This window comes from Cryptomeria japonica, chromosome 10 (genome assembly GCF_030272615.1).
Source record: "Cryptomeria japonica chromosome 10, Sugi_1.0, whole genome shotgun sequence".
Taxonomy (NCBI): domain Eukaryota; kingdom Viridiplantae; phylum Streptophyta; class Pinopsida; order Cupressales; family Cupressaceae; genus Cryptomeria; species Cryptomeria japonica.
The window spans coordinates 497,204,715-497,229,323 of NC_081414.1; the positions used below are offsets into that span (position 1 = coordinate 497,204,715).

The 24,609-nt window shown below is 38.3% G+C and overlaps 1 protein-coding gene across 1 annotated transcript in view; it reads right to left on the reverse strand.

Annotated features, from left to right (window-relative positions):
* The window catches only part of LOC131039414 (protection of telomeres protein 1a), a 312,678-nt gene that overhangs the window by 281,684 nt on the left and 6,385 nt on the right, over positions 1-24,609 (reverse strand). The window lies entirely within an intron of this gene.

Consider the following 24,609-nt stretch of genomic DNA (forward strand, 5'->3'; position numbering starts at 1 on the left):
TATTTTTACTTTTTTTATTTGCTTTTTATTCCACAAAGGTCATTTCACCCCCCCCCCCCCCCAAAACCCTAATTTAGGCCAAACAAAACATTTAAAATCCAAAACCAAACTCATTTATCATATTGTGAATGACAAATAAAAATATTTTCTTCCATTGTTGAACTTATTTTCTTGCTTGCCATTGCACAAATAGAGATGAAGATTGATTGTTGTGTTGGAGCTCAAAATTGCAAGTTGCTAACCCTAAAGGTATGCCAAGCCTTATGATCAAGTTCAACATTCAATTCTGGCCAACTGACAGGATAAATCGATGTGATTGTAATCCCCTACTCTTCAAGCTCTGCTAAACCTAGGCGGGTGCACCTTCCAATTAAGCAAATTTAATCTTCTTTTAGTCTATCTTCCATCTCTATCTCAGAATGGCATGAACTTCTGGAATAGATTAATTTTACTTCTAACGCTACTCCTATCTCCTACTTGTATAAAACTGAAAATGAAATATAATTAACTGCTTTTCTTGAGATTATAAGTATATGATTTTGACCGGTGCCTTCTTCACCTATTGGGTTCAGAGTCTCATGAATTTATTTCCCTATATTGTCCTTGTTAGACAGGTTTTAAAAAAAAACATCCACTATTAATCTTCTCACACTCGGTGATTAAATTTCATTATGACAATTACTATATATGCAATTTTAATCTTTCCTAGAAAGAGGCTTATACAGTAATATATCCATTATCTTGTTCATTCCACACAATGATGCAGCAGTCTGAAAATAATGAAACAACCACAATATGCAGAAAAACTTAAACAGCCTTTGATTTCTTAGCATCAAAATAACAAGCTCGAATTGAAAAGCATTCACAATAATCTTTTACACCAGATAGAAATGAAAATGGGCCGATGGTATTGCTTATCCAGAATATTAATTGTTGAAACCTTAAAAATATAGGGCACAGTCTTATGAAATATATTACAATGTTTATATATGATATCCTCTCTTCTTTTTCCTTATTCGGTCCTGATTTCCCTTTTATAAAATAAGGAAGCGTTTCAGACCGTTACATCCAAAGAAATGCTAATTAACTATTTTACCCTAAAATATTTAATTACCACTAATCTTAAATTTCATTCTCGTGAATAACATTCTCACACAAGAATTATTACAAATCATGATTAAAACCACATTATTAAGTTATCATTCAAGAAGGCTCCTTGAAAATATTCACTTAATTTTCTTCAGTATTCTTCTTCGTATTTTTGCTCATCTTGTGAATGAAAATGTATCACTCCTTCCTTTATATTTTGTTTGCTAATAATCCCTTTGATATATTTATTCATCTTGGAAAACAATAATTTTGTTATCATTATAATTTTCATATTTTAAAGTAGAAATCATCTCCCCTTTTATTCATATTCTTGTACCTTCTAAAATATTTAGCCCTTTGTGAAAATATTTATCTCATCATCAAATCTACCCTTGATTAAGGTAATTATTCATTTCCACATACTTCGGTCCCAAATATAATACCCTTGATGAATTTTATTTTCCTATTAGGCATAATTTCTTATGTTCCTCCTTCATTTCTAAGAACTTAATCTCCTTTTGTAAAACATTATTCCTAGTAATAAAGAAATATTACTCCTTCCCGCATGATATTAGAGTTCAAAACTTTGATGCCCTAATAATCCTTAATCTTTCAATATTTCATTCCTTATGTGAAGTATATCTCACCAATTTAATAAATTCGTGTATGTGAATTAGAAAACCCTTCTGCCAGCTCTGATACTTAGTTTTAAGTGAAAAAAGGCAACTTGTTTGATCGGGGTGTTCTTCAATTTGCTAGATTTTGCTTTGTTTTGCTGAAAAGCAATTTTCTTTTATTTTGTAATCGCAACATTTGATACAAATCCTCTATTATTCATGCTTTGGTGGATATTTGTACACTTCCAACAAATCCATTTATGCATCCTTGCAATCATTGTAGTCTACAATACAATATTTCCTGAAGAGTTTTGAAGAAGGTTCATACGTTGTGACCATGCCTTCACAGTTTGCACGTGTCTACGAGGTTTGTTGTAGTTCTTCTATTCTAACTGACTTCAATGCACCTGCGCATTTCTGTATAGATCTTCTAGAGAAGAACATAAGTTGTAAATCCAATTACAAAAAGTTCTAAAAATACTCCATATATATTCATGCCAAGAAAACATATCAACGCTATCACAAGTTGGATTGGCATCCTTGTAATATAATGCTAGAATATGTTCGAGGCTCTATCACTAGGTTAAATATTTCAAGAACTTCCTTGCAAAGTCTGTGTGCACATCCTATAGTCGCAGCATTCCATGAGGTTACATTTCAAAATAGCCTATCATACAATTCACATTCTGTGACTATGCTTACATATTTCACATCCCGAGATATTGCAACCTCAACACTTGACAAAAATTTCTTTGCGCTTTGATGGATGCTCATACCCAAAACCGATGTCTTATTTTGGTGCAAACTGGGAGGTTGCTAGCAAAGTTCATTAATCTCATTTTACACCTGCCAATAGCACTTGCTTGGAGGTTCCTAAATTCATTTCATGCATCACCTTCATTCATTGTGTTCCATGAGATCTCGTTTTTTTTTAAGCAACTTTATCAACAATTTATTTTGATATATCATGTGGAAATGATGAGACCGCATTCTTTCGAGGCCTTTTTGAAACAATTCATACACTCAGCATCTAACAAGATCCCCCTATCCTTAATCTCCTCGATGGATGTCCATGTGCTATCAAAAAACGCCCATTTTCGCGCAGGGAGGATGTTTGCAAAGTTCGTGGATTTTGTTGGTGTTGGAAATAAGCCACACCCGGACTGACGATGGACTGGTCCAAGAGGGGCCAGTAGCTCAGTGGTAGAGCACTCCAGCAGCATATGGAAGGTCCTAGGTTCGAGTCCTAGCTAGTCCATGTCTCAACATGGTATCAGAGCCAGGTACAAGCTAGGAGCCCCAAGCACACAAGAGGTGTGGCTTAAGGGGGGGTGTTGGTGTTGGAAATAAGCCACACCCGGACTGAGGATGGACTGGTCCAAGAGGGGCCCGTAGCTCAGTGGTAGAGCACTCCAGCAGCGTATGGAAGGTCCTAGGTTCGAGTCCTAGCCGGTACATGTCTCAACAGATTTTTGTTTCACATCAGTCAATTGCATTTGGAGAAACCTTTTAACAAAACATTTTGCAAGTCCACAAACGTTGATCTTCTCGAAATGATGCCTCGCCATTTTCCTATCAATTCCATTCGCTAGAAAGTTTCTTAAGCCTTTTCAACAGATAAGTTTTGTGAATAGTTTGCATTCATGAGATGGCGTTTTTCTAAAGCGTGTATTTCATAGCATTTGCAAATTCAAAATCATAATTTCTTTCTTTCCAATATGCTTTGATAAATATTCTTAACCGGTACCCACATTCTCATTATGACCCAGGCTAAAAGGACGTTGTCAAATGTAATGTCCCCTTTTCCGCTCTAATTTGTTTTGGGGACTGTTGGCCAATTCCGAGACCCGTTGGTCAATCAGAGGCAAAATTAGGGTTTCCTATTTTCTAGGAGGATGTTTTGGCATTTTTGGTGGCTTGCATGTTGGAATTTCAAAAATCTGATTTTGGATTCCTTTTGGGTTTTCAAAGAGCTTCGCAATGGTGTGACATGCAACTGAATCTGAGGATTTTTCTAAACTTACTATTTTTAGTAAGTGGGGGCGAGGATAGCTTATTTTTCTGGGTTTTCAAAGAGCCTTGCGATGGTGTGAAATGCAAATGAATCCGAAGACTTTTCTGAACTTACTATTTTCGGTAAGTTGTGACAATTGCTCAAAATGTGGTTAAAATGCATTTGGACACACTATTTTTAGCAGTATGCTATTTTTAGTAGGTGCTATTTTTAGCAGGGTTTCATCGGGTCAGTTCAAATGGCTATTTCTGGCAAATCAATTTGAGCAGTTGGTCTTTGTTGACGTGTTTTTTATGCACATGCGAACACAGAATAAAATACCTAAAGGTACCTTATCCTCTCTTGAATAAAGCCTCTAAATGTTGAAGATATCGCGAAAAGGATCAATCAGGGTGACTTCAAGGTTCTTTGCTGTAGGATCTCTACGTGTGGATAAGCTCTTTGTGGTATGATGTGATTTTGCTGGAATCACAAGGGGACTTACACTTGATGACTAAACGTCTGATTTGCTGGAATCACAGGATTTTACCGGTTTAGATTTGAAAAAAAAGGAAAAAAGATGAGGGCGAGGAAAGGATCTAATCCTAATACTAAGAATGTAGGAGCAATGAATGATCTTTGATGAAATTCTAACTAAGTCTTGTTTTGACATCCCAGGACCATCTCCACAAGATTAGTGCGATCTTCAAAGGAAAGCTTTATGATGTTCAAATCATCACCGCAGGCATAGACACCATCAGGCTGATGCATATCAATGAAGAAGCGACAATTGAAGTTAAACTTAAGCTGAATGATTCCAGTTGACTACACAAGGCAAGTTTGCAATCAACAAACTGCTAGTAGTATGGATATACGAATTTCACCATCAATCAAGCACATTTCTTCCACTCATCTAATAACATGAAATCAAACATGAGAAGTATAGAGACCATGCAAATTGTTGAATCGACCCATAAATTTCACCATTTCTTCAATGAAGTTTTACAAGTCCTTTACAACAACATCTTGGCAACAATCTTTGCCTTCTCTCTCTACTCTACTCTAATCGCTATTCTATCAACTAGCTAATCACCTTCTAACTACTCTCTATCTGTCTTCTATTCCTTTCTAACTCTCTAACTCCCTTTACAAAATGAAGAGTCGGGGCTTATATAGTGCCCACAATACAATTCGATGGCTAAGATCAATTTGAGATCAATGGCCAAGATTCAATAATGAAAACCCTAATTAGGGTTTGTTACAACCATTACATAACATTTAATGCTTGACCAATGATAAAATTGTATTAATTGGACACATGTCCTCTCTGGAAAATTCGACCAATGGATAGCTGGGGTAGGTACATTGAAGTTTGTGCCACCTTCCATGAGTTAGGTACATTGAATCTGGAAGTGCTGAGGTGGACCACATTGACTGGAGAAGTGATGACTAGGATGCCACCTCGTCTAACACTTGTAACTTCGTAGATATTCGATTTGATGTTGTTGAGAAGCTAGCTTTAATTAATTCATCTTGAACTATCTGCTTCTTCAACGAACCCTTTGCTCTGACTTCTTTTGTCTCTGATGTGCAGGATGATGATGTACCTCGCCTTGTAATGCTGGATTGGAAGAGGTCGCCCTTGTTGATGTTGCTGGATCGAAGAAGGTCGTCCTTGTCGATGCTTGACTGGAGGAGGTCACCCTTATCCTTCCTTGATCTTCTTGGAGGAGATCGTCTTTGATCTGGCTTGATTTTCCAACTCCGAGATCTCCATTTGATGCCTACACAAAATATTAAAGTTAGTCTTTTGAGCATCAAACCTCAAAGCATGAAATTTAAGACCTTTCAAAGGTAAAACTTAAGATATTAATTTGAAAAAAGTCATGATAAATCAAGAATTATACATTTTTCAAATTAATCATGAATGGAAATTGGATTTTCAAGACTTAGATTTTACAAAATTGCAATGGGATCACAATAAGTCTTGAATGAGATCTTCAAAAAAGTAATTCTTCATACCTTCCCTTGAGTATTAAACTCTAAGGAATGATGCAAAAATAGATGAATTTCGCTAGGCAAAGTGTAGATCATAGCCTCCTCTTGGATGAATCACGCCTCCTCTAGCTTCAAAAGAATTTCACCTTCCACTAGCCTCTTCAAAATCTGGAAATTCGCCTTCAAATGCCTTCAAAAGTCTGGAAATTATCCTCCAATCTAGCAAGAAATTCGCCTCTCCAATAGCCTTCAAGATGAATTTCGCCCTCCTTAGTCTCCACACTTGGTAGAAATTTGCTCCACTCCAGCTAGATTTCGCACCTTCAATTAGCTCTCCAAATTTGCACTTGAAAGGATGATTGAATGATTTGAATTGTGAAAAAACACCTCCAATATATAGAGCGCTCACCCCTCTGCTCCCTCTAGGCCGACTTGGCAAAAAGAGGTTAAAAATAAATAAATTTCCAAAAAAAAGGGGGGGCCAACTTGGCAAAATAAGTGAAAATAAGGCCTTGTGCGCTCCACATTTAATTTTAATTTAATAAAAATTAATTTTAAATGCCTCCAAGGGAATTTTTATTAATTTCAAGGCTTAAAAATTAATTTATTAAATTCAAAATGCCTTAATTTAATGTGAATTTGATTCAAAATCTCCAAAGGGCTCAAAATTAGCAAATTTGGTGAATTCGTTAAGAATTTCAACGCTCAAGCAATGTAGAAAATGAAGGATATCACAAATTTCGCCCTGGGCCCTTCATGAAGGCCAGAAGCGATTTTTTATTTTGTGACTAAAATCCTCAATTTTCAAAGGCAATATAATATTCATCAAGTTTCTTGGGGTCCTTTTGCCTTATCTCATCCTTGCCTTAGCACAATTTTGAAGAAAAGTTGTAGTTTTTTGGAAAAATCGCTCTGGGCCTTCAGTGAGGGTCAGGAGCGCTTTTGCAAATTTAAGCTTGTCCATGCCTTGTTGTTTCTCCAAATTATCTTCAACGGATAGAACACACCCTCTTCCATTTATTTTAATCACAAAACTTGTTTTGTCCTTGCAAGAAAATTGCACTTTTGGAATCTAGCTCCAGACCTTCAATGAGGGTCAGGAGCGCTTTTGCAATTTTAAGCTATTTTCTCTCACCTTTCCCTTTGAAATCACCTTGATAAGGAAGAACTTTCGTTTTTCATGCTATGAATAAATCTTTAAGCCCAACAAGTGATAAAATAATGTGTCTTTCAAGAAAATCGCTCTGGACCTTCAGTGAGGGTCAGGAGCGCCTTTTGTTTTTTGGGTTGATTTCCTCCTTTGTTGACCACTCAAATTATATTCAACGAATAGAACATGCTTTCCTTGATCTCTTCCAATCATAAAATCACTTTGATCCTGCAAGTACAGTGCAAATTTGAAAATCAAGCTCCAGACCTTCAATGAGGGTCAGGAGCGCTTTTTGCCATCATGATCAAATTGTTTCACTTTTCATCTCGAAATTCCTTGGCTAAGGAAGATTTTATCTTGTTTCATGCTATGAATAAATTCTCATGTCCAAAAAAGGATAAAATAGTATGTCCACAAGAAATTCGCCGTGGGCCCTCAGAGAGGGTCAGGAGCGATTTTGATTTGTTGCCCAAAATTCATCATCTTTAATGCTTTCCAACCTTCAATTTGCATCAAGTGATGTCTAATCTTCTCTCCGGGAGACCCTGCACAAAACAAGTTAGCCAAAATTAGTGCTAAAGTAAACTTAAATAAGATTTTCGCCCTGGACCCTCTAGAAGGGTCAGCTTTGGACCTCCTGAGAGGGTCAGGAGCGAAATTTGACCTTTTGAACTCTCCGTCAGGATAATTTTATGGAATATAACATTTAAGTATAAGAAAGACTTATACTTTAAGTTATATTCCATATATACTTTCAGGATGTTTGAGAGTGGTTTCAAACCTCCAGGAGTTATATTGCAAAATCTAGTTTTTTGAGGTGTTTCAATTTTTAGACTTAGTCAAATTTCAAGATCAGGACATTCCAGACTTAGCCAATTTTCAGGATCAGGACTTTCAGACTTAGCCAAATTGACCTAACTCAAGCAGAACCTACTATCCAGGCGATCCCCCTTGACGACACTCAGAATGCAAAGGCTAATAGACAAAACCCTAAAAGACCTAAAAACAAACCCTAGAAAGCAAAAAAGCAGGGGTCCCCATTTGCAATGGGGCAATGTGTGAAAACGTCACAACAGTCTTCTAGCATTTTTGGAGCTATTTTGGCAAGTCTGAGCTTATGTTGCGCGACTTCATGGTTGAGGAAAAATATTTTATGAGTGAATTATTTATAAGGCATGATGGACGCCTTAGAAAGAAATAAGTTAATTTTATAAAATAATTCAATTTATTACCTTGGACACCATAACACACTTTATTGATATTTTTCTGAAGTATATTTGCTACCTTGAGGGGGTTGATTTGTTGGAAAATGTTGTTTAAAGTTGGATTATAACTTAAGGCAATATGGACGATTTATTAAAGGGATTGCTTAAGTTATATTAAAGTCATTTTCTCATTTATATGTTGGGCGCTCACATTATGTGATATTTGCATTTTAATAGTGTCTTGTATATGCAAAATGGGCCGACTTGGTGAAGGGATGAAATGAAATGCAAATTAAAGTGAATTTGAATGTCATTGTTTAGTCCCACATTGGAGGGAAAAGGAGGTTCGATTTGGGAGAAGGTTAAAAATAAGTGCCTTGGCCTTCATTTGAGACTATCTATTGCTTATCATAACGAAGTGCAGCTGAAATCATTTCAGACTTTGCTTCGAGGGATGCTTACCTCCTAGTCTCCTTCAATTTCAAGCTTGAAAGATAGCCCCTAGCTGAATATTGTGACTGTTTCTCACTCAGAGGAGCAAATTGAGCTTAAGGAAGATGAAGTTATTTGATGCTTTGATTTTTGGAGTGTTGTTTTTAGTGCTGGAGTTTGTTGTTTGGTATGGAGCTGATCGTGAAAATCATTCATAAGTCTATGGGAGTCCAGTCGCCGCTTCTGGGTATCTTTCCTATGTCTTCCTCTGTGATAGGCAATTCATTTTGCTAAGTTGCGTGGGTTTTGGAGTTGATTCGGATTTTCTAGAGAAAATCACCCTACTTTTCAAGCCGTACCATGTTGGAGTTGTCTAGAAATGTGTGCATTAATGTTTTAGGCAAGTTTGCTGCTGTTTGTTGATCTTAATCAGGTCGCCTCCTTCTTAGAAATCATTTACAATCAGTCTCGAGTCTTTCCGTTGAGTATTGGAGGAGTTGTGTGCATTTTAGTTTGGTTAGAAGTTGTTGGTCTGTGTTATGCAGCTTGCTGGAAAAAGTATATCAGATTCTGAAATTTGGAGTGCGAGGTTGTTTATGGGGGTAGTTGGTCTTTAGTAGCTTGTGGAGGGCATTAAACATTATTTACAACTTTGGACAGCGACATCTTTGATCTGAAAATCCATGATATGTATTGTAAAGCTGATTAGTAGTAATAACAGCTATCTTATTTCTGGATTGTATCACATCCCCCACTGAATAAGTGGAGGAGGTTGGCTTTGCCGCCTATCTTATTTCATTGTACTTTTGTCCTCCCACTGAATAAGCGGTTGAGTGGATTGTTATTAAGTTTTTCAGTCCTCCCACTGCATAAGTGGTTGAGTGATCTATTTCCTTGTTGTAATAATCGCCCTCTCGCTGAAAAGTGGTTGAGTGATTCTCTTTTAGTTGTTTTTGCCCACTGGACAAGCGGAAGTGGCTAGCTTGCTGCCCGACATTGTAATTTCAATTGATTATTGGAGCTAATGATCCCCTATTCACCATATGCTCTCACCTTCCCACATTGGGCTCTTGGTGATCAGAAAGTGGAAGGGCTATCTTTCAGCAGTATTGAGTTTATATTTCCTAACCTTAACGGGTGTTTGTGGTGTTTGAAAACTGAAAAAATTTCAAAAAAAAAGTAAGGGGATATTTCATCAAAATTATGAATTTGGATTTGTATTTACTCGAAAGCTTCTAAAGCCCCTTTCATAAATCTATCGTTTGCAAATATTACATATCGATTGGCTCAAAATGCATAATTAGAGCCATGCCCTCCTCAATTCCCTGTGACTTTGATGACATTGGGCATCGATGCATCCTATCAACACATGGTTGCTGCATATTGCTTTGAAACCATTCAACAGATAAACTCTCTGCATATTCATTATCATCTAGAAAACCGCACTTCCCTAAAGCCCAATGTCAAATAGTTCACTGCGCCTTGCTTATGTTTTCACATTTTTGCATTCATGTCTATTATGGCACTTGCAACTGTATCAAAAACAATTTGCGTGCCTTGTCCTGGCTTCCACATTCTAAAGGCTTATTTATCAGAAAATTTCAACTGTCGCATTCAACAATATCCTTCTATTCCTAATGCTTCGATGCGTGTCCATACTCAGTTGCGTAGCTTTCATATTGGTACGAACAGGGAGAAGGTGGTAAAGGTTGACGAACTTGGCTTCACGCCAACGAACACCATCTATTTGAATTTCTAAAACTAATTTTCTGCATCTCTGCAATCATCGCGTTCCATGGGACTACACTTCTGCAAAGTGAGCTTTGTCTGTGCATCTACATTCTGCAACAAAATCCTTCATATATTAATGGCTGCGCATTCTTATTTCAGCATTGGCATATGGAAGTAAGGACAATACTACTGGAAGTTATGGAATTTGGCTTTACACCAACAACATCAACTTGAAAGATTTAAAATATGTTCAACACATTTTGTGCAGATCCTCTAATCATAGTCTTCGCATATGTTGGGCTTAGGTTTAGGGCAACCCTTGGTTTTTGATATAACATTGCATTTCGGAGAAACCATTTTTAGTTTTGAAGAGTCTTTGTTTTGTCGAAATTCATATTTTGGTGAGATATAATAGTCATTTCTTTGATAAGTCCCTTTAAGGTGTATCCACTGTGGGACCCATTGCACTCTTCATAATTGATGCTTTTCAGTATAGCCTGTCTTTTCGTTAAGACCATTTTTGCCCTTGCAGATGTCCGATGTTATGTAGAAAACTAGGTGGCCCACCACTTCATGTGCTCATTTAGAATCCTCACCTTTCTTTTAAAGTGATTTAATTTTTCCCAATATGTGATTACTTTTGAGACCTTAGGACTTCGTAAAAAGGTTTTATATGAATGATTTTGTGCAAGGAGTCCACCATTTAAATTTGTAATGCCTCATTTGGATGTGCATAATTTCTTTTTCCCCTTTTTATAATGTTTATAATAATTAATTTAAATCATATTGGAGTGATTTAAATTCTGACTTCACCTGAAATGTTATCCCACTCATCTATAGGCTTTGTGTCTTTATAAATATATGTACATATATGAGTGTTGACATGTCTAAAGTCGCATTGCTGCAAACTCCATACGGCCAACGCAGAATAGAATAAACCAGCTGAGTATCCTATCCTCTCTTGAGATAAGGAAATCCCTAGTGCTATTTTCTATGTTTGATCAAAGGGGATAACCTCAAGGTTTCGTTTGTCAGGTCTTGACTGCAGGATTGCTCAGTGTTTTGATGTGTTTTTTGCTGGAAACACAAGGGGGACTTACGGTAAAATAGGCAATTGCTAGATGAGTTCCCCGAAACTTTAATGGTCTTACTTATCAAATGGTTTAAGTCGGGTCGATACTGTTTTCAGCAGGACTGCAGATTCTCTTGGTAAAAAAAAGGGGAAAAGGAGGGATAGAGAGAGAGACAGAGCTACAGAAAATATAAATTTTAACTAAGATAGCAGATTTAGTAAACAGACAGACACCTCCAAATAACTAAATTAAGCATTACCAGGCATTTAAGCACAATATTTGCATCAATCTAGTGCGATCTTCAAGGGAAAATTGAATTTTCATGCTATTAAATACAACATCAAAACTTTGACATTCATTCAGTGAGCATTCAATAACCGAACTAAGCATATGAAAGGTTCAGATTAACCATACAGAAGGAAAGACAATCAGCCATTCCCTAATGGTATGAACGGCGAGGATTCTATCGGATGTTTACTTAGAAAATGCTATATAAAAGAAAGAAACATAACTGAAAATTTTAAATTAATGAAGAAGGAGACCATGCACTCACAGGGAAACTTGAAACAGTCTTAACTTTGCATTAAATCCTATAAATTTCACCAGAGCTTCAGCAACAATCCAAAAAACTTCTTACAAAATGAGGGAAAACCAGTCCCTTAAATAGGCTTCAAAAATGGATGAATGGCCAAGATCTAATCTAAACTAAAGGCCCAGATTCATCCATAAAACATGGCTGCCCATACCCATAAATGGGAGGCAAATATCAGCAACTACTCCAAAGGGAGTAATAACTACCCCAAAAGGTAATTAGAACTTATCCAAAAAGGTGCATACACATAAAGTTTTACATTTAGTTGACTTGGAAGTCAAACATGACCCTTTGGCCAAAAAGTGCACTTTTCAAAATCAGAAAGGAAAAAAAAACACTTTAGGAGAGCACTTTTTCTTTTTCAACTTCACACCCCTTTTCCAGGAATTCATCCTCGCTGTGCAAATATTCTCGCCAAAGGTCCCGACCCCGACGTGCTGTACGTTCCTCACGAACATATTCTTGGAACCTGAGGCACAATCGGAATAGCAAACTGAATGGAGGCATAGGAGGATGGTGAATTTTATACTGCATGCCTTCAAGGTATTGGTCTACGTGCTTCAAACCATCCTTCCAGCTAGAACGATTACGCTCGAAGCACAACATGTCTGACTGGAACTGACCAGCAAAACTTAGGTCCTTAGCGGAATAGGTGATCCTATCCGTCTCTAGTCTTTCCTCCCAATCCGGCTGTATCACTTCATCGGACAGGGCATTTTGCCATCCCGAGACCATTGATCGGAGGATCATTTTGCCGAGTTCTTGCATGGTGTTCAGAATTGTCTCTCATGCATCGTGTTTTTTATCAATGATTTCTCTTGTGTCATTCTTCATGGTGATAGTCCAGTACCATTCCTTAAGATTGCTGATGTTATAAGGATCTAGGATGGTGGATAATGTAGGAATTTGTGCATGAATCCAGAAGAGAGCTCTCATGAGGAGAAGAGTAGTGGCAGCCACTTCATGCATTCTAAGGGATTCCCTCTTTACCTCTAATAGCCGGACCAGGGTGGCCTCTCAATGGTGAGCCATCTCTTTTACTTCTTCGAGCATTCGTTCTCCCCTCCCTTTGATGCCCTGTATCCATTCTCTGACGGCCCTCGCAGTATCCCGTACTCCTTCAAATTTTGTTGTGGTCCTCTGTGCCAAGGCCGTCGGGGGAATGTGGGATTCAGAAGCATTGTGCAATGGTCTCAAGAGTTGATCATTGTATCCCTCGGCCTGCTCAGCACAAGCTTGATACATGTCCTTTTCAATTGTTATCAATTCAAGTTGCCTGAGCATGTTCTGTACTGAATCCTTGAATTCCTCCTTTTCCTGTTCCTTAGTGGCTCCTCCGATGGGGACAGTTGTGATGCTATAATCTGCCAGTGTGATCTGATCTGCTGGCTTGTCTACAGGCGGGGTAGCGATGTGAAGAGTACGGTTCCTTTGCTCATCTTTGGTTATTCTGGAATATGCCTTGGGCTTTTTCTTCCCCTTGGCTTTAGCTTGATCTATGTATGAGAAGATGTCCTCCAAATCAATGGGTGGCTTTGTGGCGGCCTTGCACTGGGCTCGGGCAATCAACCATTCCTGAGGTACAGTCTGGGTTGATGCTATGGTTAGATTTTCACTCTGTTCTTTGATGTTTTCAGCCGTCTCACCACAAATTTGTAGCTGCTCGGTTATGGGGGGAGTGGAGGAGGTGTCAAGCTCTTTGCTTGCAGCAGAGTTTTCTCCTACTTCACTGAACAATTGTCTGGTGCCTTCGTGTGATGGTAGCTCTTCTGTCTTTTCGAGCTCGTGAGTCTCCTCTGTCTTTTGCTCTCCTTCAACGGTAGAGTCATCTTTGGCAGTGTTATGGAGCAGCAGTTCATGGCGACTCTATTGGGTGGGTTCATGTACTTTGATCTCCTGAATGGATGGAATCTCTCCTTCCTCAATTTGGTTACCCGGCTCGGCTGATTCAATGACTCTTAGCTCCGCGTCCAGCATGTCGGGTGCGGGAGGATCATCAGCTCCAAATGCATCGATGTCACTCTAGGAAGGGGGAGCAGGTATATAATCCAATTCTACTACATCGTTGGACGAACTGGGGTCCTTTGACGATGAAGTGACCTCTGGCCTCCTAATGGGAATCTTCTCCCTTCTTGATCTCTTGGATGTTCGAGTTCCTCTGCTGGCTTTAGCCTTCTTCCTTTTCTCAGGCTTTTCAATTTCTTCCCTAGGTGCATTAGAAGTTCCCTCATCTTCGAAGGATTGAGAATCAAGGCTACCCATTAAGTGGTAAGTGAACTGGACTCCTTCATGAATTAGTCGCTCAATCTGCTGATGCAACCATTGGTCGGTATGTCTTGCTGGGGCTGCCATGACTGCCTCAAAATCAGTGATCGGGTCTTGCAACCGATCAACGCCTAGCAAAAGATGCCTTACTGCCTCAAATTCCCAGACCTGCAGGCAATTTCCTGAATCTGTGAGTTGATCTGGGACCCAATGATATTCATAGAGTCGCATTTGCTGCACACTCAGCCTAGAATATTCACGCCTTCGGACCTCATAGTCATCGGAGCAATTTTTCCAATAATCTTCAATTGACTCCTTTGCTTTATACCACCTGCCATAGGCTCTGTTTGCCAGATTATCGTGATCAAAGCATTTCCTTGGCAAATGCTCCTGTAGGCCATAGGAGGCCAGCTTTGCGAAGGATTCCTCTGCTTGGGTGGGGGTCTTCAAATGGACATCTTGGTTGCCTATAATCATGGGGAACGCGAATCCAGCCTACTTGCTGTCTTTGAGTAAGATGTCGGTCGGACGTGACTGCCTTGCGACCTCCATAAGAACTATCTGGTTGGGTACCGTGGAAGCCAAAGAGGGGCACCATTAAAGCTAGCTATCCGGATATAGGAGAACCTTGGGAACTGGATGAAGCAGGCTCCGTATCTCTGTACTAGAATAGTAGCTTGCTCCGAGAGCCTTATATGTAATCCTCCCTGCATAAGCCTGACCAAGCGCATTGTGAAGGCGTCATTGGCGCGCTCAAAATGGCCAACTGCATAAGTCGGGCTGTTCTTTTCTCTCTGAGCTATATCCTGATAGTGAAGTTGTGGGTAACAATCATATACCTTTACCTAATCCGGTCCATTCCCAATTTCACCTTTCATTATTAAACCTAGCAGTGGCTGGTTCCTGGCGAACATGTAGACCAAATAAGAGGTCATAGTGAAGTACTTCTTTGTCTCGAGTTCAATTAGTTGAGTGTGGATGTTGTCGCTTATAATTTGGGCCCAGTCAAACTTGGACTTCACGGCAAAGACTTGCTCTGTGAAGTAAAACATCCACTCTTCAAAGTAGTTGGATTTGGGGAGTCCCATGACCCTGCTGAGCAATGTGACCATGTCCCCATGCTCATTGTGAAAGTCACTTTTTGGGGTCTTTTTCCCAATTCTGACGCTTGGAGGTCTTCTCTCCTTGTACCACTTTTCATTGATCAATGTTCTGCATCTGGTAGGATTCATATCATACGCCCCCTGCGCCTCATCTATAGTTGTTGCTATAGGGTTGTTTGGGAAGGGAATGTCAAATGCATCGCCAATGGCCTCAAGAGTGAAGTTAGCGAGGACCATGTCCTCAAGGAGCACCAATCTAGAACCTGGCTGGTAATGTCGAGCAGCCTCTACTACTAACTCATAGTTTTGCACTGCTAGGGGAAACCCTGCTGCTTGGGCGATGCCACTTTCCATCATCTGCCTAGGCCTGTCGTAGGCATTAGGGGAGAAGACTCGGCTCCTGAAATCTTGGATATCGATATGGCCTAGGTCAGTATCACTGACATTATCCCAGACACTGAACTTTTGACTCCCTCAATCCCCCTCTTTGATACTGGTACTCCATCCTTTTGACTTGACGAAGGATATCTAATTTGGATGCTCGCGATGTCTCGGCTGTAGCAGGCGTCTTTGATGATTCTACCGCTGATTTAGGCATTTATCCTGCAAAACCGGACGTGGATTACGAGGCGATAAAAGGAAGCAAAGCGGGTTAGATAAAGAATATGCCAGCATTCAAGAATTAATTCAAAAATTGTATTGAAAGAACAACATGATTTTGTTAATTAAAAGCTTGGTTGATTTAAACCCAAGTATTTATGAAGCTTTTGATTGCGAATTTATACTTAAGCATTTTCGGGATCAATTTTCAAAATGGACAAAGCTTGAGAAATTTTCCTAAGTTTGAAAATGCATTTTCTAGCTGATTCTTAGGAGTAAGTTCTGATTTCGATTGCTTTGCATGACGCCTTATAAACGGAAAGATGCGATTCTCAAGATTTAAGCATTTTAATCAATTTTCTGCACAGACATCCATCCAATTTGCAAATATTTCAGACGATCGAGAGAGGTAAAGCGTACTTACCTGGTGAAAATGGACAGCGAGAAATTGCCCGATTTGCCCTGCAAAAACGGATGGGAGAGTTCTGCAAATTTTGAATTTCAATGGTTAACTTTATTCAAATTTTTGCGCCTATGGTTTGAAAAGAACTTGCAGTTTTGAATTTTAGACTTAGCGATTTTTTTACCTTGGGCGAAATGGTAATTGAACTTGAATGTTTGAAAGGGTATATGTCAGCGATTTTACCTTGAGAAATTTCAGCAAATGAAGGGAAGGGGCTTTCAGATTATGAAAATTCACGCTTTTGCCCTACGGTGAGCCATTACGGGGTTTACTGTGTTTGCAAGATTTGTACAAAAAAAAAATCGCGATCTTACCTTTGATGTAAATTGTGCTCTCTGGCTCCACCCTCCAAACCTTATGCAATCCTCTTTCACGCGATTTTACCCTAACTTCGGCGGAATGAGGGAATTTTAAAAACTTCAAACACTTCGCATTTTCATCCTCCAAATCGCGAACTTCGGTGCTTTCGCGTTTTATCCCCTACTGCTCTAATTTCGGAGAATGATGAGTCTTTGCCAATTTCGGCATTCTAAAGGGTTTTGCCAACTTCGATCTTTACTTTCCCCACGCCTTTCCTCCGGATTGCAACTTTCGGCAATTGGGAGGAGTTTGAAACTTTAAACTTTTCGCATTTATCCCTAGCAAGGCAATCTTCGGCATTCTAGAGGGTTTTGCTAATTTCGGACCCTTTGACAATTTTGCCAAATTTCGGACTTTTGACATTTCACTTAAGGGGTCCGAAATTCAGCCCTTTGGGCATTTTTGCCAACTTTTTAATTTTCGACATTTCACTTAAGGGGTCCAAAATTCGGCCCTTTGGGCATTTTTGCCAACTTTTAAACTTTTGACATTTCACTTAAGGGGTCCGAAATTCGGCCCTTTGGGCATTTTTGCCAACCTTTTAACTTTTGACATTTCACTTAAGGGGTCCGAAATTCGGCCCTTTGGGCATTTTTGCCAACTTTTTAACTTTTGACATTTCACTCAGCTGGCGAGAATCGCCATTCATACAAATCTCACAAACTTATAAAAACAAACATCATGTAACCCCTCTCATCGTTTTACGCGAAAACTGGCAACTTTAGGTCCTCATGCGACCTTCGGACACACTGTTCTTTTACTTGGCGGAATTCGCCAGTCTCCATCATCACACGCCCATTTAAGGCGATTTCACAAGCTTGAACAATCTTTTGGAATTCATGCCCGAGGGCTCGACTGACCTAATAGAATCACCGGCTCTTTCGCTCAACATCATCATCTTACGGACTGAACGCGGACTCGCTCGAAAGGACGCAAGAGGCTCTGCGCGGAACTCAACAGGGCGAAGACGGAAAGGCTCAAAAAGGAAGGGGGACCCTGTCGGCGACAGGGAGCGTGTGCAACGCACAACAATGAGTTATTATTTAAATCAAATTAATTTAAATAATATAACTTTAGATTTGAAACCAACCTTTTGCTTTTGTGTGCCATGATATTCATCTGCCTCCTTTTAGAACTATATGTTGGGCTCTACCCTTATGGGAGCCGCATTTACCCCCACATATAGTGAAAATTTGAAATCAACCATTCAACTTCGATTTTAATAACCTGAAAAATACTAATTTAAATTATCAAGCTTCTGAAAAGCGAAATATTTGCCCTTGTGAGAGCTGGCTTGCTATTCATGTCTTTCATTAATGAACTTGTAACAATAACAACCTCATTTGATAATCAAATAAACCATTCTTCTCAAGCCAATATCCATAGATTGGGAAAGCTTGATGTCAGCAAGGAAGGTTTCAGTAATTCAGTGAAAGTGCTCTCCCTGGTTAATCAGATACAAAAATTTGATGACGGCACATGCACAGATTCTCAGGAAGTGGCTATTCGAAGGACTTTCAATATTTCTCATTTTGGGAAACACTGAATTTTGCCAAAAAATTAGGCTTCCAACATGTTCAATGCTCCAAGTTGGTTGTTGTGCTATTCTTACACATTTGCAAGTGTTGGTTTGTTGTCAAGGAGATCATAGAGGAAGATTTCTTCAAAAGATGTAGGCTTTTTTAAGTTTTTGGTATTTTTTCCTTACATTTTTTTTACAAATGAACTCTCTTGTTTTGTTTACAGTTTTTTTTATTTTGGTTTGTTTTGAATGTGTTGTTTATTGAACTTGTTGTCTTAGGTATTACAATGGCAGTTGTTTCTAGCTCTATGGACCAACCCCACTTCATAATAGACCCAAACTCTCACCTTTGGAAATATGTTGAAATGGTACAACTTCCAAATGATGGAGGTTATATTTGGATTTGTAGTCATTGTAAAGCTAGATATTCAAGCTCATACAGCCGAGTGAGAGGCCATTTGTGCAGGCCCCCTAGATAAGGCATCAAATTTTGTCTAGGCAAACCAAACCCAAATGATAAATGTCTTCTAGATCAAGTAGTATTGGCATATATTAAAAAGCAAGAAAAACAAAACCAAGCTTCAAGGCATAAATTAAATCATCCTTTACTAAAGAAAGAATCTTGAGGGATGAAGCCCCTTCCACCACCACCTTATTTTGAACCTACAAAGAGCCATCCATTTTTGTACATACCTAAAGAACGACTTGAAGGCATTTCAGGACATAGCGAGATGTGTCTATATGAATGGATTGGCATTCAATGTTGTTCACTCACCATATTGGCAAAAAATGGTGAAATAAACTAATGAGGCTCCAAAAGGGTACAAGGGCCCAAGTTTTGAAAAAGTGCATAGCACCTTATTGGATAGAGAGGTGAAATTTGTGAAGCCCATAAGCGATTTATGGATTAAAACAGGGGTGTCCATTGTTTGATGGATGGAAAGATGCAAAAAATCATCCATTGTTCAATGTTATTGTAGTGTCCCCTAAAGGGGCAATGTTTTTAAGAGCAGAAGATTGTGTAGGAGAGGTGAAGGATGTTGCATTTATTGCTAACATTCTTTGTCAAGTCATTGAGGATTGAGGAAGTGGGCCCTCAAAACGTCATACAAGTTACAACTAACAATATCAAAAACCGTAGGGCTATTGGGTTACTGGTTGAGAAATATTAATCACAAATTTTTTGGACACCTTGTGTTATCCACTCCCTCAACCTAATGCTACAAAAAAATTGGCACCAAAATTGATTGGATCAAACAAGAGTACCTAAGGCCGAAGAGATCCAAATGTTCGTCACCAACCACCATATGTCACAAAGCATATTTTAGAACATTCTATAAATTGGAGCTGCCGAAATTAAGTTAAATAATAAATATGCTTCCATTTTGTAAACTTTTTAATTTTAATTTTTGCAAAAAAAAAAAATGCATATAGGTTGATGAGACCCATTTCGCCTCCCACACAATTGTGGTAAGATGACTTATCAAGGTTCGTTGGGCACTTTCTAAAATAATAATCAGCCCAAAATGGTCCATATGGAGGCAATCTAGCAGTATGAGAGCAGCAAAGGTTAAGCAAATGATCAAAGACAACATTTGATGGGATCATGGTGAGAATCTCCTCAATTTCACTAAGCTCATATTGAGCATGATCTGTTATACCAACATGGTTGGGCCTTGTTTGGGTGAGGTATATGATGGCATTGACTTGATTGAGAAGATGAGAATCATCATAAATGCAAAAGAGAAAGATCTTCAAGAAAAATTCTTCAAAGAACTACACCAAATCATTGTAGAGAGATGGAACAAAATGACCAGTATATCGCATCTTCTTGCCTTTGCATTGAATCCCAAATATTATATTTCTCAGCTCGTTTCTATTGCCACAAGAGTTGCCCCAAATAGAGATCCTAAAGTTGCTCAAGGATATTGTTGATGTGTTAATTATGACACCTCGAACACAGAATAAAATACCAAGTATTCTATCCTCTCTTGAACAAGGAAACCTCATATGCTAAACAATGTGATCAAATAAGGCAACCCCAAGGTTTACAATGCAAACAATCAACTTTAATGTTTGATAGAATCAGTGCATATGATGTGATATTATTGGTAATCACAAAGGGACTTGCGTTTGCTAGAACGTGGAATACTTAACTTGGAAAGTAAAAGACAAAAGGATGAAAGGTTAAGAAAATCTAAGCTAACACCTAACAATGCAAGAACTGATTGCTGACTTGGTGAAACCAAACCAAGCTTTGCTTAGCCAAGAGGAAACAACTACAGAAAGATGGTGCAATCAGTAATGTCCCCTTTCTGAAATAGGATTTAATAATAAATAATAATAATAAAATTAAAAAATAATAAATATAATAAAATCACAAGTCAATTAAGTTTAATGAAAGGTCAAGAGGCATGCCATGAAGAGTTATAACTCCCTCAAACATGAGATATAAAAGGGTGAAGAATTCATTTAAAAGAATAAGGGGGAAGGAACAAAAAGAGTGGAGCATAGGAATTAAGGAAAGATAAATGGAAGAAGGAATGGGAAGGAAATGCGGAAATGACTCTCTCAAAGGGCAGATATAATGAAGGGTTGTGACCCTCTCAAAGGGTGATAAATATGAAAGGTTGTGACCCTCTCAAACTGCAGAAATGATGAAGGGTTATGACTTTTCGAAGGGTGATAAATATGAAAGATTGTGACTCTTTCGAAGAGTGATAATTATGAAAGGTTGTGACCCTTGCAAAGGGCAGACATGATGAAGAGGTGTGACTCTCTCACATTGAAAGATATAATGTGGGGAAGGTTTCATTTGAGGGGGATATCCGAGGGAGATCAACTTGAGGAATGATTTATTATTCTCAAAGGTAGCAATGAAGGGTGGTGAATCAACTCTAATGAAGGGTGGTCACTCAAGCCTTATGAGAAGTGGTGACCCTTTCACCACTGAAGTATAAAAGAGATTATTCCAAATCATTCAAGGATCACTTATCAATCATCATTCCCATAAAGAAAATAACCAATCAACAAATCATTCTATCAGATCAGCATTCATTCAATCACCATTCTCCAATATATCAAACGAGCGCATTATTACATTATCACTCACCAATAACTCAAATCATAAAACCAAAGGAATTCATTCAATCTAACCTAGCACTGAATATATTTGATAAGGAATTGAATATACAGCAGACGAATTAACTATGAATTCTCTATATGTGCATAACAAGTACTGGGGCTGCATATTTATATTTCTGCATATCTATTGTTACTAGTGACTACTATCATGATTGTTTATACATATCCAAATAACAGTCTGATTTAATGACATTCTGCAGTTAATCTTATGCTATGTTTCATTTATATTTTCTGAGTGCTGCCAACCATGGTGGAAGGAGTGTAGGCTTGCAGGAGGGGTATGGTGATGGGGCACTCCTCTATGGTACGCCACCTCTATGAGGGAACTAGATGGTTCCATGAGGCCGAGGGGGTACAAGGGTACTGCCCTTGGGCCTAGAGGAGATGGCATTCTAAGGCACCCTCTTGCAACCTCATTCCCCTACCATGGTGCAAGAAGACCAATCATAGAGAGGGAAAAGGTTGGCAAGACGAGGGGATAACGGAAAAGTGGACACCTCACTAGGTAGACCACCTTATATGGATGGAATGGGCCACATGAGGCTAAGAGGGATGGTATATCCGCTCTTTGGCCTAGGGTAGAGGGTTCAAGACACCCCATCAAAGTCACACCTTCCCTTGTTCTCCAATGGTTGTGTCCTCCAAAGATATTTCATATTATATGGCTAAACTAATAATTCTAAATTTACTGATTATGATAGTTTGATTATTGTTGTAAATCTAATTTAATTTACTAATTATAATACTCTGATTATTGTTGTAATCTGATTTTTGGAATCACTGTTGTAAGGAGCTTCTAATCTGTTTTTAGGGTTTAAATCAGGGGAAAGGTATACTCTAAACCCACCTAAATTACATAGAAATTGAGAATTAGGGCAAATTTAGGGCATTCCCAATTAGGGGACATTACACAATCTCCTAAGGGTAAGTGAATGATTTTTATATCACTTATGCGCATCAACACCATGAACAATGAGCATAAAGGAATTGAAGTTAAACTTTCAATTAAGTTCAGTCTAACCATGCACTGCAACTTGCAATCAACAAATCACAAATGGTATGAACATAGAGGCTTCACCATTAATCAACAATAAAATCTTCCATTCAACTAATCAACTCCATGTAAACAAATCTAAACTTTGAGAAGTAGAAACCATGCAATATGGTGAAACTCGTACAAAGATCCACCATATCTTCAATGAAATCATATGTTTATTCCAGCATAGCCTTGGCAACAATCTCGTCTTCTCCTTCTACTACTATATTAACTCCCAACTATCAACTATTCTCTTAATCTATTCACTATTAACCTTTGCAAATGAGAAGACAATGCCTTATATAGACATCTCAATTACGATTCAAAGGCCAAGATTGATTTGAAATCAATGGTCGAGATAATTCAAAGAAAAGTGAAAACCCTAATTAGGGTTAGTTACAAGTACAACTAACACCTCCTTGACCAATGAGATCATTACAACATTTTGGACACGTCCATCTTTGAATTCAGACCAGTGAGAAATGAGGTTAGGTACATTTAATTTAGTTCCTTCCACCTGTATAGTTGTCCTCGTAGGATGAGTCAGATACATTGAATTGTATATGTTGACTTGGCATCTCCTGATTGGTTGATGATGAATGGGTGCCATCTTAGCATGCATATCTTGTAAATTTTACCCTTCGTCACAAAGAAGTCCTTGTATTTCGAGCAATAACTCTTGATACTCAACATTTCCAATTGCTTGACTGATTGAGATGGTTCATATTCCCAAATTGCATCATCTTCTAACTTTGAATAGCTCTTTTGAAACTATCTGTTCGAGATGCATTCCTTGCTATTCATCTTCCTCTTTCATCATCTTCATGATGTCAATGCTTGATCTTCATGTGTGATGATTGCAAGTGTATCCTCATCCACATTTGCAATGCTCTTCTCTTGTCATCACTTATGCATGATGTCCTTGACCAAGATTGCTTCCTTGTCATTTTGACCTTGATCTTGGATTTCCGAAATAAATTCAAGAATGTTGTAACATCTTCCATTTGCAATGTAACTCTTGTTGCAATGTCTTGAACCTTCTTTTGAGTCCCTTTTCGAATGTGTTGAGCTTTTATCCTCCTCGTGTTGTAGTGCAAGCCTTGAGTGTTGTGACCTTGTTGAACACTTGAATCTTGATGTTATCCTTTGTTTTACTCACTCCATCCCTTGCATATATCACCTAAAAAACAGTAAACAAAATGAATCATAATGAAAACCTTATGTTAATGAAATGTAAAACTAAAATAAAAGTTTAAGATTCATCATCAATTCATTTTGAAGAATATGAAGGGATTATCATGTGAATCACTCTTGAATAAAGATTAAACAGCGGCACCAATGACTTGTAAATCCGTTTCATAAGCCCTTTAAAATCTGGAAATGATCCTTTTTAAGATCTGGAAATGTCTGATCTGCTTGTGATTAATGCTGGCAATCCTCCTCACATGACTATCTTCTTACAGTTTTGATCACTAATACCTTTGCGCTCATGAATGTTTGATTGGATTCATGCCTTGCATCTTTCAAAATCACCCACACAATGGCTGATGAAGTTCGATCTTCTCCTCTTTCACAGGTCTGGTTTTTTATTTCTGCTTTGAATGAATATGAATTGAATGCCTTTCTACCTTTCATTTATATGGATTGCAATTGACCTTTAAAGAGGTCGGCCTCCTCATTGCACACATGTTTTATTTAAATTTCTTCTCTCATGATTTAATCTTTTCACATCTCAGCGGACCTAAAGGAGATTAAACCTCCCATATGCTTTGCACTTTGTTCACACATGTTTTTTTATAAATTGCTCATCATGTGTTAACCTCTAGCCAGCCGACTTCAACAATGAATACACCCCTTAGGCAATTTTGAAGGGGCATTAAGGATAAGTGATAAGCGCATTTGGGGTGTGTTCAAGGACAATGTATGTAATGTCCCCACTTTGAAATATAATTTAATAATATATAATAACAATAAAATTAAAATACAAAAGAACAAATATTAAAATTAAATTAAAATATAAAAGAATATAATTAAATTTGATTAATGTTAATGAATGGTCAAAAGGCATGAAATGATAAGTTGTGACTCCCCCAAATATGAGGTATAAGAGGGAGAAGAGAACTCATTTAAATGGGGAATAATTTGGGAATCAGAAGTGCAGATCTGATTTATTAAGAAGTGCAGCTCTGATTGTCAAAGGTTGTGTCCCTTTCAAAGGGCAGAAATAATGAAGAGT